Source organism: Jatropha curcas, chromosome 4 (genome assembly GCF_041381405.1).
Source record: "Jatropha curcas cultivar XTBG-Jc1 chromosome 4, XTBG_Jcur_1.0, whole genome shotgun sequence".
In the NCBI taxonomy this organism is placed as follows: Eukaryota; Viridiplantae; Streptophyta; class Magnoliopsida; order Malpighiales; family Euphorbiaceae; genus Jatropha; species Jatropha curcas.
The window spans coordinates 6,088,704-6,100,585 of NC_143154.1; positions in this window are offsets into that span (position 1 = coordinate 6,088,704).

The following is an 11,882-nucleotide window of genomic DNA, read 5'->3' on the forward strand; positions in this document are numbered from 1 at the left end:
CTACTATTCTTGGAAGAACAGCTGCGTCACGCAGCTGTTCTTCGGCTTTTTCCAAAAAAATAAATAAATAAATAAATAAAATAAAATAAATTTTGCACAAAAATAAAATCTAATTTCTTCAATAAATCTGAGAATGTTCAATTATGAACAGATCACAGTTTAATTAAACTTAGAATACTAAAATATAATTTGGTGTGTTTATTTATATGAATTTTACAATTTATGTTTAAATAAAAAAATGAAATTAAATTTGTAGATTTATTAATAATCTGTATATTTAGACAAAAAAAAAATTATAATGTTTAGGATTAAATTTGTTGATTTATTTATACTTAAAATTAATTTGCAAGTTTATTAATAATAATTTGCATTTTTAGTGTTAAATAATAAATATGCATGATTTTGGGTTTTTGGGTTTATATGTTTAATTTCAAATCGGGTAGAATGTATTTTAGGTTCGGTTTATTACCCGCCTTGAACCATAAGGCAAGAGCGGGTCATTTATTTATTCCATTTAATATTTTTGACTCGGTTTGTCACCCGCCTTGAACCATAAGGCAAGAGCGGGTCTTTTATTTATTTGGTTTAATTGCTTTGATTTGAATAATTGTCATGTGATAATTAGGTTTGATTGGGACGATTAAATAATTTTCCATATAGAAACTCGGTCCGATTCATTTGGGTTGGGTTTAAATAAATAAATAATTTGGCTTTTCTAACTAAAACAAATTAAAAATCATAGGTTAATAGAGGCCGATTTTCCGGGCGTCGGCTTCCAACGGGCCGATGTACCCAATTCCCTTACCCAGAATCGCATTGGTGCGCCTGACCAGTCTTTTAATAATTTGGCCTTAAAACAAAATTAGGTTTAAAATGGAGTCATTTTTATTAAAAACGGTCCCATTGCCTAAATAATGGGTGGCGACTCAAAATTGTTTATAAGACCGATTTATCGGCACCGCATCCAAATAAAAATATTTCATCAAAATCACTAAAAGGACGTTTTCGGGTCCTCCGAGGGGATTTTGGGCGAAAACAAACACATTCCTTAATTTAAATATAAGTTAACAAGATTTTAACACCAACAATTATTCAACTTATGACAGGTAGAGTATGAATTTTCACAAAAATCATTTAACCTTTAAATGAGAGGTTTAAATATAAGTTCAACATTTCCATAGGCAGAATCAGTCATCCCTTCTTCACAATTGAAATGCATACAATTTAAAAGATCAAAAAGTCTTTATTTTGGTTGTAATAGGGTTTTAGAGATATAATCTTAGCTAAGTAAAGAAAAAGATAATATGGTATACAAAAATACAAATAATGTTTAATATCAGGATTTTCATTTATATTAAAAACGAATTTTTATTTGTAAAGGGGAACTAACTTTGAAGTCTCTTACTAGCTTGAAATTAGAGCTTATTTTTGGCAAGGTCTCTTCATAGCACTTTTGATATTTTCTCCCTTGCTAAAGTTCCCCAAACTTGAATTCTTGATTAATTGCTTCTCTTACGGGGTTTTTCTTTCTTTTTATTTATTTATTTTTATTTATTTATTTATTTATTTTTATTTGCTAGTATTAATGAAATTTTCTTCCTTTGTTGCTATGTTTTAATAAAAATCAAATCCTTCAATTACACATTATTGCACTTAGGGTAGAAAATTAATTTGGTTTAATGGCTAGGTTTAAATATGGGTGAACAATAAATTTTTGATATAGACTTCAAATTGGTTGCAAGGGTCATACTTTAACTTAGGTGGTCTAGGCTAAATACGAAGTTTTAACAAAAAAAAATGCCTAAATCATCTCTTTATAAATGTAAGCATTAAAAATTTTTGTCTTGAAGAGAATTTTAATTTGTTCTAGGAATACCAAGGTTAAATAAATTTTTATTAAAAGACATCTATATATTATAGAATTCACAAAAAAATTAGTGTTTATAATCTTAGAAACAAATAGTTAAATCAAAGAATCATGTTAAGTCAAAAATTAAAATTTAAGCTGAAAAAATAATTAGCTTTGAAGAACAACTAAATTCATTGCAAGTTAATGAATTATGATAATTTTTTAAACTTGCTCACAATTATTCCAACCATATTAAACTAATGAAATAAACAAACAAAAATAAAATTAAAATTTTAACTAAAATTTTCCTTTCCCCAGCTTAATCTAGCACATTGTCCCTAATGTGTGCAAAAATAAGACCAATTCTCCAAACTTATCGTATATTATCAAAACAAGGTGTAAAAATAAAATAGAGTTGAGAACACCTTACCACCATTGTATTGAAGAATACAGTAAAATTCAAGGAAGCCATGTGCATAGTTTCAATGCCTACATTCTAAAATTGAGAACGGACTAAATAGTACACAAAAATAAGAAGATACATAAAATAAAAAGACGTAATTGTTTTTTTTTTTTTTTTTTTTTAGGGTAAAAAGACGTAATTGTTGGAACACAAAGAAAATAACATAGTTTTACGAAAATACATAAAAAAAATAATGATAGTAATAAACAATACGAAAAAAAATACAAGAAAAAAAAATGACAATACTTAAAATAAAAGGGCAACAGAAAAAAATAATAATGATAAAAATACTACACTTAAAGGAAAACAAAGAGAGAGAATAATAAAAAAAATAAAAAACAAAGAATGCATGTGGCGTTAATAATGGAGAATAAAAAGTGAATGTCACTTTCACACACAACATGACACATGTAGGAATAAATAAATAAATATGACACAGCCATTGTGAAAAAGCTAACTGGTTTTTTTTTTTTTTTTTTTTCACGGCTGTGCTTCAAGGCACAGCCTGACCGTGCTGCCTGGGGGTGCTAGGTAGCACGGGGGTGCTGAGAAGCACGCCCTAACCGTGCTAGAGTCTGACTATTCATGTATTTTTTTCTGAAAACAGCACGGGGGTGCTGGGTAGCATGCCCTGACCCGTGCTAGAGGCTGACTCTAGCACTTTCAATCAATTTTCAAGCCTCTTTAATCCTTCTTTGACCTGCAATATGAGTACAAAACACCAAAATAAAAGAAAATAATGGTTTAAAGATGGGAGAACAAAATGAAAAATACAAGTAATAATAAAATAAATAAAAAAAATTATAAAGGAAGAGAAAGAAAATGATGGGTTGCCTCCCATTAGCGTTTTGTTTAAAGTCTTTAAACTCGACTTTTGAGAAGTTTATCAAATAACAGCATTCGCCCATAGTATGTATCATGTAGTATCACACATGGGTCTTGGTTGAAAATGCTCTCAAGATTGGCTAGTTTGAGAAAATTTATGCTCGTTATATCAACAACATCTCGCTTTGAATGATGAACTTGGGGAAAAACCTGTATTAGATCATGGAGAACACAATTTATTAAATATGGTATTATTGGAAAGAAAGGATCTTCTGGTGGTGTATATATAAAGACCATTAATGAGCTCAAATCAATAGTCTCAATTATTTCTTCATCCACCAATATTGCTTTCTGTTTGTTTTCATTTAAACTCTCATCCAATGTCCCTTCCAGTTGTACCTCACATTTTTCATGGTCATTAATAATCATATCTGGAAACAAGAAATTGAGATTTAATCCGTCTTCAAAGGAGTTGCATTTTTCACATGTAGGATTTACTTCTTCTACATATGCAATTTCCCATGAAGTTTCCTCAGAATTGCACTCCTCATCTCGATATCCATTAATTGCCATGGTTATCAATTCCGTTGCTTGTACCTCCAAATTCTTTATTGTTGCTTGTCGGATCTTAAAACTCTAGCGAGTTTCATTCATAAATTCAGTGTGAGATTTAGTAAGGCCAGTAATCAAATCCTCTAAATTCTTTTGCGTTTCTTCTTCATACTCAAAATTTTGAGGATATTAGTGATTCCAATCCTGCAATGAATGATCCTAATGCCAATGGTAGTCAAAATCTGCCATATCATTTAACATGTAAAGTACATTTTCATAGCTGCTTTCCAGAAGGTGAATACCGGTTGCATAAAATCCATTATCTATCCAACTTCTAGTTTCTTCATCTAATCCACAATAGAATATGTAAGTGAGATATTTATTTGTAAAATTATGACAAGGAAATCTCTCCAACAATTCATTAAATCTTGCCCAAACTACATAAAATGGCCTAAATGTTGTTGAATAAAACTTGCGACTACTTGTTAATGAAACATCTCAAAATATTTCGCAAAAAAATAATGAAAGTAAAAATCAATAAAAACAAAGAAACAAGAAACTATAAAACATTTAAAAATGTTTCAATTAAGAGATAAAAACAAAATGTCTAAATTAATAATAGGATAATTCGTATTGATATTGGTATTGCCAATCCCCGGCAACGGCGCCAAAAACTTGACAGCTATTTTTGCAAGTGTACGAATTCGCTACAAGTAATATAGAATGAGTAGAGTATCATGTCCACAGGGATTGTATACCAAGTACTAAAATTATGTTAACCTACTATTATTTAAACGGCAATAAGGGAAATTATTTTTACAAACTAAATTCATCAAATAAAAGAGAATAAGAAGAAATCAAGCAACAATATTTGATTAAAAGAAATCAATGATTTAAAGCTACTAAGGATTTTGACTTTACTTAATTCTATCCAATTTATTTTATTAGTTTGATAATCAATTTTAATTGTTCAAGTAGGGGAAACAACCCAAAAATCACTAACAAGCTCTCCCGATGTATTGTTAGCTATTTTAACCCGGTCTAATTACCTATCTTCCAATAGCGCAATCAAACATGAATTAAATCATTAAGTTTTATGGTTTGTTTTGTGAATTCATAATCTAAGGTCATTAACTTATGAAAACCCCCCATGAGTCAAACCGTATAGCTTCCGCATCAAATTATTATTCTCATGTAATTTATTACCTTTTTCATATCAAAAACCCTTCTCCCGATAGTGATTAATGAAATAAATCAATCTAGGGGAGAGACTCTGCCTGGAAGCATTAAGTTCAATAATAAATTATACTTTAAACAAAGAAAAGCAAATCTAATATTATAAATTGGAAAAGAAATTAAGCTACATCAAATCCTTAGTATGAGAGTTTAGTTAAACATAGTACTTAAATAAAACTCAATAATACTTGATAAATATTCCATAATCAATAAGAATAATGAAAGAAATAAATAAGATTAAGAGTTTAGAAATAAGAACTAGTTAACAATTGGTTTTGGATGGCTTCCTTGAATTTTTGCACAACTCTTGAATACTTGAACTCTTGAAGAAATTAAACTATATACAAGGCTAACAGAATGATATGAGATGGGATATGAGATATAGAATATGGGATATATCTTCTCTTGAGATGAACTCTACTCTTCTTTATATAGACTTCTTTGAGAGAGGATTCCACATGGTTTTAATGATCAAAGTCTTCTTTTGTTAGGTGATAAAGCTCTCTTTTAGGTCTCCATTTTCTTCAATTATGACTTACCCATGTGCATAGAGTAGATCTTGGTTTGCATGTGAGGAAAGTTGTCCAAGATTAGCTCCATAAATTGGTGGAAGTTGGTTGGCAACTTTTGACTCAGTTTAGGATTTCTTGCTTGGCACGGGCGTGCGCCCTAGCACGGTCTGGGGCGTGCGAGCCTCTGGAAGTCCAGGTGAAAGCGGGCACGTGCGAGCTGGATGACACGGTCTGGGGCGTGCACGCCTCTGGAAGTCTGATGCAATAACAACACGGGCGTGCTGATTAGCACGGGCTGAGCATGCTAAATGAATTTTTACCTCATTTTTGTCATTTTCTTGCAAAACCCTACAATTTCCTCAAAATCAAGTGAGTTGTATTTCAAGGAAGCTTTTAAATAAAAACATAACAAAATTAAATAAAAATTAATTTAAATAAATTAAAAATACTAAAAATCTTAATAAAAATTATATTGAAAATACTATAAAAATAACACTATCATTTAACAAGCTTAGTCCCAGAATTCCTGTTGACCTTGTGGCCGAGTTGCTTCTATTTCTGGAAATACATTCCTAATTCTATTAAGCAACTTCATTGATTCTGTGTACATCGAACGATGCACCAGGAAAGATGAACTACATTAAGATACCTTGAAAACAATAGAATTGAATCAAATGAAGGCCAAAAGAATCAAATGAAGGCCAAAAGAGATTCAGAAGTACAATAAGAAGCTGCAATATGTACAAACTAGCTTTCCTAGATAAATATATTCACTTCTGAGTTGTGACACTATACCTTGCACGAGAAGAGGCGTGGCAGTGGCTCCACCGCAGCATCAACACCAATCGCCATTCAAAGTGAAGAATGCAGGGCTGCACATTAATCAAATTAAAAGGTCAGTGCAATTCCATATATCTAAGCATAAGATATTTATTATAAGAAATTTAAATCACAGCTATTGACATGCTTTTTCCCAAGTGCACGAAATCGCGACAAGTAATAAAGAATGAGTAGAGTATCGTCCCACAAGGATTGTATACCAAGTTCCAAAATGGTGTTAACTTACTATTATTTAGACGACAATAAGGAAAATTATTTTAAAAATTTAAATAAGTAAAAGAGAATAAAAAGAAATCAAACAAGACAATTCGATGAAAAGGAATCAATGATTAAAAGCTACTAGAGATTTTGATTTCACTTAATTCTAGCCAATTTATTTTATTAGTTTGATAATCAATTTTAATTGTTCAAGTACGGGAAACAACCCTAAAATCACTAATAAGCTCTTCCGATGTATTATTAGCTATTTTAACCCGGTCTAATTACCTATCTTCCAATAGTGCAATCAAACACGAATTAAATCATTAAGTTTTATGGTTTGTTTATGAATTCATAACCTAAGATCATTAACTTATGAACACCCCCATGAGTCAAACCATACAGTTTCAGTATCAAGTTATTATTCTCATGTAAATTATTACATTTTTTGTATCAAAAACTCTTCTCCCGATAGCGATTAATAAAATAAATCAATCCAGGAGAAAAACTCTGCCTGGAAGCATTAAGTTCAATAACAAATTATACTTTGAATAAAGAAAAGCAAATCTAATATTATAAATTGGAATCGAAATTAAGCTACATCAAATCCCTAGTATGAGAGTTTAGTTCGACATAGTAATTAAATAAAACTCAATTAAATTTGTAAATAATCCTATAAAGAATAGTAAACAAAAAGAGAGATTAAAATAAAGCTAGTCGACGATAAGTTTGAACGGCTTCCTTGAATCTTGACACCAATCTTCAGCACTTGAAGTCTTGAAGAAATAAAACTATGTAGAAATTAATAGAACGAGAGATGGAATATGAAAATCGCCCTAAATCATGGCTAGTCTCTCTCTTTATATAGACTTTATGAAAATATCTTCGTGTTCGTTTAGGAAAGTATATCTCCATTGAGTAAGAAATCTTTTTAAGATAGAAAACTATTTAGGTTTTGTATTTCTTCCTAATTATGACTCTTTCAACGTCTAAATAAGATTTAAACTTGATTGGCACGTCAGAAAAGCATCTCATGTGGGTCCATGCAAGTGGCATGGGCTAGAACTGACGTTCTCGGCCCAAGGCAAAATTTGGTCTTCAACACGAGCGTGCTGCCTGGCACGGTCTGGCCATCCTAGGCTTTGAGTCCCTGAGGTGGTTGCTGCACAGGCTGTGCTTGGATGAGCACGCTTAAGGATCGACAGCCTCTTGTAGCACGGGTGTGCTCTCTGGCATGGCTTGGGCATGCTAAGGCCTAGGGACTTCAAGGTAGTTGCAGCACGGGCCGTGCTGGAGTGAGCATGCTCAAAGAACGACAGCCTCTTGTAGCACGGGCGTGCTCTCTGGCATAACTTGGGCATGTTAGCTTTTGAGTCTCTGTTCAATTCAACACAGCATAGGGGTATTAGATAACACGCCCAGGGCGTGCTAGCTTCTGAACCTAGGAATACTCTTTTCTGTATTTTTGGTTGTTTTTCTATAGAAATGCTACAGAATTTCCCAAGATCAAGTGAAATGTGATTCAAGAAAGCTTTAAACAAAAATATAAATAAAACTAAATAAGAACTAATTAAAGTAATAAAAAATATTAAAAATTCCTACGAGCAGCAAAAATCACAAGAAAAACTATATTAAAAGTACTATAAAAATCCCTAAACCCTAAACCCTAATAAAAACTATATTAAAAAAACTATAAAAATATATCAACTATACTGACCTATGAAAAACAAAAATCATCAGCACTAGTAGTTAATCACAATTTTGAGTTCAGATTTCCATAGCTAATAAGAATTGCGAATGGAAATCACAAGAAACCCAAATAATTAAACAACTGCACACACAGATAAGCCTCACATATTAATTTCAAAACATGACAACAATAAGGAGCACCCTCTGAGCTAATAGGGAAGCAACTAAACACAAGGTCTTTTCCTTCCCTTAAAAGAAAAATAATAATAAGGTTAGTACCTCAACCTCCAGGTTAGCCAAAATCCAATTCTTAAATCACAAAATCTCTTTGAAACAAATTGTTCCTTATACTCAGATTAACCACAAGTTTTGAATTCAGATTTCCACGGCTTATAAGAATTGCTTTTTATAACTTGTTTGATGAAAATGACAAGAAACCCAGATAACTAATTAGGTGCACACACAAATAGGTCTCACTTAGTAATTTAAAAACATATATGACTACAAGAGAAGCACCCTCTCAGCTAACAGGGAAACAACAAAACACAAGGTCTATTCCTTCCCTTAACAAAAAGTTAGCACCTCAACCTCAAGGCTAGCCAAAATCGAACTCTTTAATCACAAAGTTCCTTTCAAACAAACAGGTCCATAAAATCACAAAGTTTGATTTACAAGGAAAGACGAGAAAATAGGTTGATTCTCAAGTCAACAAAGTCTTCCATGTGAAAATATAGAAGAAAATGAAAGGAAGTGACAGAGAAAGTTATATCCAATAATTTAGATACCACCAAAAATTGAACTCGTTGTTATGGTTTGTTGTATTAAAGAAGAAACGGTGTGTTTTAGGAAGAGTAATGCAATTAAGTGAAATGGTGCATTTTAATAAAAATGCATATCAACAATTATCAATTAATTTGTTGGATTATTGTTAGTCAATTTTTTACAAGTGCTAATCAGTTGGTTACGGGTGTTAAGTTGGATATATACCATTAATCAATTTGTTGCAATTAGTTTTATGTCATGATTGATCCTCAATAAGATTTTCTCAATTCTTTCTCGATTCTTCTTCTTCTCTCTTCTTGTTTCTCTGTTATTTCTATTCTCAATTCTTAGAGTTTATCAATTGGTATCAGAGCCCATAATCCTTGGCCATGGTTACTAATAGCATCACAACAAGAGCTCAAGAGGCTATTCAAAGGGAATTAGCTCTCTTAGTTGCATAATCTGAACAAAGGCAAGAAGTGAGGTTACAAAGAGCTTAAAACTGTTAAAGATTAAGATTTTTCTAGAATACTCCTTAGTTTGTGGATTAATTTGTGGGATATTTTGTTTTTTGATTGAAAAGGAATGGTTCCTCTTATCTATATGTACTTTTGTAATCTTTTATTTTGTATTACTTAGGAAGCAGGTATGACTGTGCTGGAATGTTTTGTAGAAATCTCTTATGTATTGACTAATTAAAGTGAGTTTCCATTCGTTTTTTTGACAAAGTCCTACTAGCTAAGCAACTCTTCTCTCTTCTCTTTTATTTTTCAAAACTATGAAAAACTAACAAAAACCCTTCTTGCTAGTTTAAGCTATGAACAAATTGAGATTATGGGAAGAACTCGATCAGGGAATTCTCCAACTCATGTCGCTGATAATACAACAGATCATAACACTTTGTTATGCAATTTTTCTACCTATAGACAAATCAATGCAAATAATACTAAAACAATACAAATAAGAAGATAGTAATTTCCTTTCCTATTTGGTATGCAATTTTTCTACTTTAAGCATGTCTGGTAAAAATCCCGGGGTTTTAATGTCGTTGGAGGTGGTAGGGGTATTTTCGAAAAAACGGTATTTTAACAAACCAAAAAGTAATAATAATAAAAAATCACACCATCTTCCAACTAGCATTTTATAACCGTCGAAAGAGAGAGTTAATTAATTTTTTTTTCCTAAAATACCCTTCCTAACTCTATAAATGACTAGTTTGAAGGAATATTTCAGTGAAAAAAAAATTATATTTTCTATAAGTAGCTAAATTATTCATTTGTAATTTTACAAATAATTCTCAATTTACAATTCTCCCATCTTAATTATTATCAAAATTAACTTTTGAAATGGAGAACTCTTCTCTCCCACTCTCGGCCTCTTCCGAGGTTTTAAACTAGTGTACTCGAAGTAGTGAAAGAGTTAAAATTGGAGAGGGATCGAAAGTTTGTGCAGTAGCTGGAATAGGTGGTGATGTAGTAGCTGGAACAGTACTGATGATCATTCAGCAGAACCCAACTTTGAAGCAAAATGCAAATGTTCTATTCGAGATGCAGCGATGCAAGAGTTTAGGTGAAGGATACTAATCATGATGATTAGGATGATAACACTGATGTCTCAAAGGATGAATCTGAAGGAGAAGCTAATTTAGGTGATGATCCTGGGTGTCCTACCATTCGGGTTTCTAAATTGGAGAAGGTAGTTTTATGTCAACCTTGAAAACAAACTTTTATAGTTAAAGTATTGGGATGTTTGATTGGGTTTAACTTCCTTCACAAGAGACTTAAGAATTTAAGGGCCTTGAAATCGCCAATTGATATGATTTATTTAGTCAATGGATATTTTATGCTACGATTCTCGAATCAAATTGAGTATGAACATATTCTCTTTGGGGGACCTTGAATGATGGCTGATCATTACCTCATTGTTTGCTAATGGCAACCTAATTATGATTCGGTACATACTAATATTGATAGGGTTGTGGTATAAGTACATATTTCTAACCTCAATTGAATATTATGTTAAGAGCTGCTTATTGAGGTTAGGAAGATTAGTATTCCCATTCGGGTATATAAGACTACTTTGGATGCAACAAGGGGAAAGTATACCAAGCTCTATATGGAGGTTGAGTTTTCTAACCATTATTATCCAAATTCAGGTTACCCATGTGTATTAAAAGGATTGAATATGAAGATATACATCAAATTTATGTTCCTATGGGTGCTATGGTCATATGAAGGAGGTTTGTTCTTCAATGGCCTCAATAGAGTACAAAGGTGAGTTCAACCAGACATCAAGACAATACTCCTCCAACTAGCTAGTGATATTAACGTCAATTTTCGGCCATAAAAAACAACAATGACTATCTTGACTGAGATAGTGAATAAGTTTGGGCCTTAGATGTTGGCAAAGAAAGCGGGAAAAGATATTCTGGAAGGCGAGAAAAGATATGCTAAAAATCAACATATTTACATCAAAAAGAAGTCAATGTGTTTAATACTCCTGATGTTGCGCGAAAGCCATTATGAAGAATCAAGTAACTATTAGTGTTGCAGGATCTCGTTCTCCAATTTTGAATGATCAAAGTTTTAATAATGATTTAAATAATCAAAATGTTATTAATGATTTGGGAGATGATAATAGCATACGGTTTACCACACAAGTTATTACGGAGGGCCAACATAGACTTGCATCTAGTATTAAGACTTCGCTTGTTTTCGTAAAATAATTTGTACGAAAATATTTTTTACAATTTTCCTTTCTTTGAAAGCATTCAGGAAAATATGTCAATGGAAATAATTTTCCTAGTTAGAGGAATATCAAAGTATTTAAGAGAATAAAATATTTTTCAACGTTGATAAACTTATTATAATCTTATAAATCTGTATATTTTAATTTATTAATTATCGGTAGGCACTATCACCGATCACTATTCACCACTAGCCATCATTGATCACCG